Below are 9,270 nucleotides of genomic sequence, written 5' to 3'. Positions count from 1 at the left end.
AGACTCGCTGTCCCACTTTAAACCTAGATTATAGACGCATCTCTTTAGCCAAGCATTCACATAATGCTTATCTTTTATACCACCGTTGAATCAGATCCAATGAATTAATATTATGAACAGCAGCTATGCTAATTATTTCCCATCTGCTTTTCTGCTGTTATCTCGGGACGCTAGTCCCGAGGTAAATAGCGTTCGTCAGCTCCAGTTTGTATCCAGCCTCTCACGGAGACTTCAGATCCCCTAACACCTGCGATGAGATGACTAAACGCCTGTGAAGAGACGACTCAACGCCGGCGATATGTTATGCCCTAAATTACTACATGATTAACTAACTGTATTTTTTCTATGTACATTTCTGAAATGCACTTTCTGTAAAGCTGCTTTGAAACAATATGTATTGTGAAAAGCGCTATACAAATAAATTTAAATTGAATTGAATATGAAAAGGTGGTATAAAGGCGTTTTAAAAAGTGCTTATAGTAAAATACCAAATTTTAACCTGCCTCTCAAATATGTCTTAGGTATATATAATCATGGGCATTGTGCAAACCTCTATGTTCAATGTAAAATTTTATTTCTTTATTAAATGTTTTAAATTACATTACCCATAAGCCTCTATCATTATATGCAGGGAACGCAATAGTCTTTGTTTGTAGTTCAGTTAACTTAGGGTTATGGTTAGGATCTCGGTAAATGGGTAATTTCTCACAACAAATCAACACCACATTGTTAACTTTAAGTATCACTGACGTAATTATAACAGCAAAACGTACTTTGCGACATTAAACGTTTAATAATATGGGTTTAAAGATTGTGCAACCACAGCCAGTCCTGTAGGTGCCAAGGAAATGTCAAAGCTAATGACAACCCAGTTGAGCAGATGCGTCACACTTACTTGTCCATATATGGTCATTTATGACAGGATCTTGTGTTGAATGGACAAATTAAACATTTATTTGTCCCCATTAAATATAAAACTAAAATGACAGATTCCATTGTGGGGTTAACCCGATGCAACAATAGGTTACATGCAATAGACAAATGTTGCAGTTGGATACTGTATGACAAATAAGTATTAAAATAATTCAAAAAGTTTCATTTGCTTACAAAAAACTAATCCTCTGATAATTATTCAAGGATTCAGTATTTAACCAAAGATAAGTTCAGCTACTATTCAAATGAAGTGCTTCTATAACATTTACAATGTATTAAAGGTATATATTTAATCACTTCTGTGTTTCCTGGAAATGGACCCCTTACCATTATTAGCTAGTATAAATATAGGAATAAAAAAAAAGCTAAAAAAAAGCATAATGAATGGACACATTTTGTAGTAATTTCCCAATGTTTATTTATATGTCAAACTGTTTAAATACAAAGATAAGCACTCAGCACAGCATCCTCTGTCACACAGGTACTTCTCCAGTTTCCGCCACTATGTAGAAAAGAAAAAAAGAAAAAAAGGTTGGTTATAAAAAAAATATCTGCATTGAGGTAATCAATTATAGTGAAAAATAGAAAACTCAAAAAAAAATGCATATTGTATAATATATATATATATATATATATATATATATATATATATATATATATATATATATATATATATATATATAATTACTAAGAAATAATATTAAAAAGACAGAAAATAGGTTATTTTTACATTACCATTTCCCCCCCTCTTTCTCTGTGATTGCAAGTAGAATACAGTGGGAGGGATGGTGACAGGAGTGCTCACAGTAGAATCTGAGTGTTCACTGTAGAAAATAAATTATTACAAGTAGACATGGTCAGAGTGGAAATTAGCAATAAGAGTGAAGAAGGGCTGAGAGCAGATGTGCCACACAAGACAGAGAGCGATGTGGAAGCTTTTGGATGGGTTGGGTCTGAGAAGAGACATGGTGTTTGGTATTGTAGAGAGCTGATGGAGTTTGATATTGTAGGGAGCTGATGGAGCAGGACTAAGTAATTTGTGACAAATCCTGCAAGAAAGGACAAAAGAGAATCTTATTAAATCACATGATGAACTATAAAATCATTGACAGCCAATCAGGATCTATCCAACTTTAAAAAGCTTAAGCACTTAAAATGGCAGACAACATTACCACAGCACACACTTTTGATAATAAACAGAACTTTATCGTCCGTTTGTTGTGGATGTTAAAGTTATCATTATAGTTATTGTTCTTGCTGTTATGAACAAACTTAAAGGGTTAGTTCACCCAAAAATGACAATTCTGTCAGTTAATTACTCACTCTCATGTTGTTCAAAGTTCCAACCCCATAAGACTTTTGTCAATCAACCATAAGTTTATCAAGCCACGAGAATACTTTTTGTGCGCAAAAACAAGCAAAAATAACGACTTTATTCAACTCTTCATTTTCTTCTGTGTGGGCCTCTGAGTGAGCCACGTAGTGTAACAGTGCAGCGCTTCTGTGTTGTACGTCACACGCATCACACACATGTGTGGGATGTTAAAAAAAACACACAGAGAGAGAGAGAGAGAGTTACAGTTAAAAAAAAACAGAGAGAGAGAGAGACAGACACAGACAGAAAGTGAGTTTTTGCGAGAGATGGCCTCTTAAAAGAGCTGTTGGATTAAAGGTTGTTGTGGGAGATGGAGATAAATGAGTATGTGATCTGAAGTAACTGCAAGACAGAAAAATAATATTGAATTACAATTACATTACAAAAAGGTATTGAAGGCATGGCCAGTGATGTGGTTATTGTGGTAAAACTATGGCAAGTGTTGTGTTACTGTTTCAACTACAAACACCACAGTAAAACTATGGTTACTGTGGTAAAACCATGGTAAGGTTGTGTTACTGTTTCAACTACAAACACCACGGTAAAACTATGAATACATTTACATTTATAAATTTTTTAGCTGACGCTTTTATCCAAAGCGACTTAAAATTTTTGCTTTATGTTGGAGCTTGCATGCCTCTGGAGCAACTAGGGGTTAAGTGTCTTGCTCAGGGACACATTGGTGTCTCACAGTGGATTTGAACCCGGGTCTCTCACACCAAAGGCATGTGTCTTATCCACTGCGCCATCACCACCCCTACTATGGTTACTGTGGTAAAACCATGGTAAGTGCTTTGTCACTGTTTCAACTACAAATACCACAGTAAAACGACAGGTACTCTGGTAAAACCATGGTAAGTGCTGTGGTTACTGTGCTTTAACTACAAATAGTAGACAGTAAAAACACAGTTACTGTGGTAAAAGCATGCAAGTTACTGTGCTTTAACTACAAATACCACAGTAAATCTAACGTTACAGTTACTGTGTTAAATCCAAGGTATGTGTTGTGTTACTGTGTTTTAACTACAAATACCACAGTAAAACCACAGTCTTAAAAGCATGGCGTTGTCTTATTTAACTAAAAATTCCACAGTAAAACTAATTACTATGGTACAATTTGTGGGCACTGTGCTTTAACTAGCAGGATCGAATATACTGTGGTAAAATCACATTAATTCAGTGGCATTCGCAACTGGTTGTACAGAAGAAAAAAAACTACACTTACTTACACATGAATTAGCGACAGTCACAACGATAAATTAAATAGATCTTTAAATAAAATAATTTATTTTTCGTTTTTCGCATTTCGTTTTTATTGGTAACGACAGTCAAAGGTCATTTGATGAGGACACACCCGAAAAAAGAGACTCTGATTTATAAGACTGCTAGAGGGCGCTTCATTTTAAAACGCCACTATAGGTTGTAATACGCTGCATGTACAAACGACATATAGGGTCGTTTTTCAGAGGAGGACAGTCTCAGACTGCACAGAAATGGAAACTGAACTACAGGTAGCCCTAATACACATTGAATGTAGTCACGCAACGCTAATGTTGTTAACAATAACAATTTGAGAACAAAGAATAATTTGCACAATTTGACGTGATATGATAAGTGATCATTAGATTAATCAGTGCGATTTACTGCAATGCTTTTTTTCCCTTAGTTGGTCAGAACAAAAGTGGATGTTACTTACTTGTTCAGATGACATTTTCCGGTGAAAATTCTTATGTCGGTCAGACTTCCAAAGAGTAGAATCTGTGATTCCGAATGACAGTATCCACACCACGCGGTGACTGACAGCCACACATTCTCCTCAAAACATTGGCTTTGTCCGCGCCGTGCCGTGCCGTGCCGAGGCACAACCCAAGTAAAGTTGATAATTCCATGAATAACTACAATTGCAGATTTCGACCAGAGATGGTGACAAAGAGGAAAAACTATAGCTTTTTAACGACTGCAGCTTTAAAGATGCAAGAATATACTTACATGAATATCAAATTAATTTGCATTTGTTACAAATTTTGTGGGAGGACTAATAAAGCGGCTTGATAAGACGAAAAGACAAAAAGAGGAGCAGAAGGATAAATGTTTTATTTAGCCATCCAATATCTTTTACCTGGAGTGTAAGGTCAAGTATATGATAACTTGTTTTTGTAAATATAGAGCTGCTGCACTTACATTTCAGAGTTCTCAACTAATGTATTTTGAGCGTCTATAGCACATTATACCATGATTACATTGTTGAATAATTCCTGAAGAGCACTCAACAGATGAGTTGCTTCATCAGTGTTCTATACTCTTCCAATTGTCGACCTCTCCATTGAAGATTATTTTTAAAAGCCTTATCTACTCTGCTTCAGTATACATCCTCGTTGGCTCTACATTGAAGACCTATTACAAAGAGGGCATTTATTCTTTGCTAATGATTTTGAATTGCTTCCTTGATTCACCCACTAATTTTCATCACAGAGGTCAAAGTGTCCTCTCTTCCCCTCTTCACCCACCCCCTATTCAATCTTTTGCACATTGTTAATCTTTCAGGAATGCACCACTGCGTTATGGGAAGAGGTCTGATATTTAACATACATTTTTCATACACCCCCCCCCCCCCCCCTTTTTTTTTTAGGGTGTTTGCCTTATGATATTTTAGAAAATTATATTAATATACAATAGTGATGCACGATATTAATTTTCTGGCCGATACAGAATGTGGATTATTATTATTTTCATGCGATCTGATAAATATAAAACTTCTTTAATGTTTCTAAATAAATAAAAAGAAAACACGTAACACTAAAATCAGCCATATTAAATGCTGAAGCTAATTTGGTCATCACAAAATTATAATGTGCTGTGTGAAAAAAAAATATTTTTACATTAGCTAAACATTACATTTAAAGTATTTAAAGCGATTTAAAACCGCTTTGTATTGTTACAATGTCAGTAGTTTATGTACAGTAAATGTTTACTCCTCCATGTTACATGGCATGAAAAAAGTCATGTTTATTTGTCATAAAAAAGTCTTTTGACAGCTCCAGGACATTCGTGAAAACTACAGATTACTTACGCATTTTCTATTTCCGCCCACGGACAGTCAGATCGACAGAGGGTTATTAAGAGGACAGTAAGGTTTATTACTGAAAATTGCATTGTACTATGTATACTCTTCAAACAGTGTTATTGTAAAAATGCAACACTATGGCAACAACTTTCTTATCTGTACGCGACGGCATTTTGCTTCAGAGGTTGGGCGGAACTGACAGAACAGCATTTTATTTTAAATTTATCCCCTCCGGCCTAAAACACTGTGTTCGTGGTCATCCGGTTTGAAATGTTGATTACAAACACAGATATTTTCAGATTTTCTGTTGCAGAGTTCTCTCCGTATTTACAATTATTTTCAAGCCCACTGAATCCTTCACTGGAAACTGAATGTAACTCACTCTCGCTAAGTGTTTACTCATTGAATCCTTGCACCTGGGAACAATGCAAGTCGAGTCCATTATAACTAAAAATTAGCTAAGAAGTATTTCCTACTAAAGCAAGTTGGCACATCTTGCCCTGTTCCTGCTCATAGATACAAGTTAATTTAGCTGTTAAGGCTTTTTGATGTGGAGTAAATTTTATCAGGAAAATCTTATAAGGAGCATATGTAAGAGTGTTCAATTTCCTTTGAATAATAATCAAATGATTTATAGTGTTGTTGAATCTAAAAACAAAACAATTGTCATTTGTTGTATGCTTATTTTCTTTTCTCCCTTACTCCCTTTTATTCTCACTTTCCTTGTAACAGTATAGATATTGCACATCCATAATATCATCAGTTGCACACACAATAAATTAATGAGCTGTGCTTAAGTGAGCTGCCTTTTGAAGGTGAAATATGGTTATTTCAGTGCAATAACATGGTTAGTCTGTTTGAGTCAGTGCTGTTTTACAAAACTGCAACATTTACTTTCTTGCCCCGCTTTAACAGATTCTTAGTTATTATTTCATACAGTCCTCAGTTTCCTCTACTTACCATTATGTTCAGTGCCATGGGAGGGCTTCAGAAGATTCACTCATATTGTTAACTCTTTGAAAAGGCAGTTTCTGTGCAAGATGTGCCACTCACTGTGAATGCAAAGGAAAATTGCCATCATTCAAATAAAAGAGAGTAGAAACAATAGCATGTTCCAAGAACTCCCAAAGCTGAGGTAGGCCGATAGCTTGTGCACAAGGTTTGTTTTATTTAAGGAAGATTTAACATGTGACTCATGTTTCTTTTTTTTTTATAAACAAATCAGTTTATCACATTTATTATATTCACAAAATGTAAAGAAAACAATAAATGAAACATTTCAAGTAGTTCATGAACATTTTCAAAATTAAAAACATACAAGTCGTGTAGATTATGTGCATGCAGAACTCATTTCTGGATTTTTTTTACATTGCATTATAATTTTAACGTATTCCACACACAATTTACACAATTATTCTCTTTACAGGAAGATTAACCTTTTTTTTCTCTTCATATAGTTAGAACCATGCAGCGAAATAGAACAGAGAGAAGTATTAGCACTATACATCATGGTACATGTCAAGGGTAAAAAACCTTCTATAAACATACGTAGGTAGATAAACAAAGCTAGGATCTTTTGCCTAATTAGTTGCACTAACTAACCATCTACATTATTTTTTCTGACAAGTAATAATAGATACATTTACACATGCACATTTATAAATGCAGTTCATATAAATCATGTATTGATTTATGGAAACTTGTACATGTGCACAGCATGCTGTATTCTCCAGTCTATATATCAGTCTATAATATCTGCACTGACATTAATATAATTCATCTGATATCCCTGTACACATGATGCGATCAGATTATTCTGTTGAATAAGGGGTTAAGTATAATTTATTTTCTTTTTCATGTCAGCCCAACCTCTGAGAACTCAAGACAGGCACTGAATGGGAGTGTTTCCCAAGGTAGATTGTTTAAGCCAAGGCAGCTGAGCTGTGTTCATAAAATTACACAGAATAACCAATTATCCATGTTTGGCTCTGTTGAAAGCCATCTCAACACCCCAGAGAGAGAGGCTGTTGTCCTTATGCTAACAGATAACAAACGACCTCAGTCATTGCTTCTAAATATAGGAAGTGGTTGCTTGTTTTATTTCTCATATCTTTTTGGATAACTTGTAACAATCTCAGACTGGTTCATTAAATAGTTTGCCAGGTCTTCTTAGGTACATGGAAACTAGATGGGCTTTCACACTGGCAGTTAGTTCGGAACGGGGTGAATGTGAACGCTGTCATGGGACCCGGGTGTGCACTGGGGTACCGAACCCGAGACTACCTGGCGGAGGTGGTCTGAGTTCGGTTGCTCCCGAACCGTGCCGCGGTTCCTGTGTATGTGAAAGCAACATGGTCTCGGGTGCACACTTGTTCAGGAAGTAAAGTATCCTGCGCATGCGTTTTAGCCGATTATGATGTATTAAGTTAAGTAAAACACACGTAAGGGATGAAGATTTACCTTGGATACAAGCAAGAGTGAGTCTGCAGTGTATTTGTGCATAGTGTGTGCAATCAGGGCAACAAATTAATGGAAATCCAGAGTCCATTTGCAAGCAGCGGAAAGACAGCTTATGCGACACACACACACACACACACACACACACACACACACACACACACACACACACACACACACACACACACACAGTAAACCTGTGTTGTTTACTCAGCTATGCATTATAGCACCAAATAAATAAATAAAAACAATCTGACCCGCGTCGTGTTTTCTATCATGCACGTTTGCAATAACGTAAGATGCACGCAAACGCACCAGAGTTTGATAGAATCAAGTTGAGTGTGAAACCAGACCAGGGCAGGTGTTCTGACGATTCATGCTACCCATCGAGATGTGCAACTTACTGGTTATGCGCATGTGCAGACTAATTTTTCTTCTGCTTACCACGCCCATAAATCTATGCATCCGTGCTGTGGAGACTTGTAGGAAACTTTGACAGGTCAAAGATGAATATTTGATGATAATTTTTACTTTTCACACCGTTTTAAAAATAAAAACAGTACAGTATACTGTACTCTAAACTTCGAGTTTTATTATAATTATATTTCATATAATAATGTCATTTTTACTTGTTATATCAAAAGTGATAATTGCTATATGAACTATAGTTCATTTAAAACATCAAAATATGCTCCCCATACACCTACCCTGATTTAAATGAAATAACGATGTAATGATATTGTGAGATTTACACAATTATGGAAACAATGGAGAGTGTATCAACATTCTCTGTGATCGATTCGCGCTTGGGTAGCATTTTTTTGCGAAGGCAGCACAAATCGACAGACTCTGCTATCGATTCGCGCTACGGTAGCATTTTTCGACAAGGCAGCACAAATCGTCAGAACACCGGCCCAAGGCATAAGAGAACTATAGTGTGGGTAAACGGGGTAAAAAACAATTTCAAATGACTTAAACAAGTGACATAAATGAATGAATGAATGAATATGAATGAATGAATAATTCAAGACAAGAAAATTCTGATTTCATGATCAATACCTGTCAACAACTGCTGCTGTGTCTGCCAGCGTTTAAGTCATGCGCATAGTCACTGTATCGGTTTAAGTTGGAGAAAATAGCCGCTGGGGAACTTAACCTTCTAGGTGTAAGGGTAGCAGTTTGAATAAATAATAAACATAGCAGTTTGAACTCTTCTCCAATTTATTATACCACACATCAGATCACTATCTCCAAAAACCCGCGACAGTCCAGTACCAAATGTGCACGACCCATTCCTATCTACGGCAAGCCCCGAGGGGAAAAACAGATTGCATACACACATACAACGAGCGCCAGTAGCTACATCATTTCCGGTATTATAGTAACAGACTTTGTTGGATTCTGTCATGTACAATCCAACAAAGTCTGTTACAATAATAAT

The 9,270-nt window shown here is 36.0% G+C and overlaps 1 long non-coding RNA gene across 1 annotated transcript; it reads right to left on the bottom strand.

The window, feature by feature from the left end:
• Positions 1-1,326: 1,326 nt before the first annotated feature.
• LOC143757115 (uncharacterized) lies at positions 1,327-1,977 on the bottom strand. Its single transcript, XR_013210411.1, has 2 exons — positions 1,669-1,977; positions 1,327-1,435 (listed from the first exon to the last, which is right to left on the bottom strand). It is a non-coding gene; the product is annotated as an uncharacterized LOC143757115 (long non-coding RNA).
• Positions 1,978-9,270: the final 7,293 nt, after the last annotated feature.

Source organism: Siphateles boraxobius, unplaced genomic scaffold (assembly GCF_051911475.1).
Source record: "Siphateles boraxobius isolate OS27281-9 unplaced genomic scaffold, OSU_SipBor_1 3, whole genome shotgun sequence".
In the NCBI taxonomy this organism is placed as follows: Eukaryota; Metazoa; Chordata; class Actinopteri; order Cypriniformes; family Leuciscidae; genus Siphateles; species Siphateles boraxobius.
The sequence above is the reverse complement of the archived record's forward strand: the minus strand, read 5'-3'. Positions and strand labels throughout refer to the sequence as shown.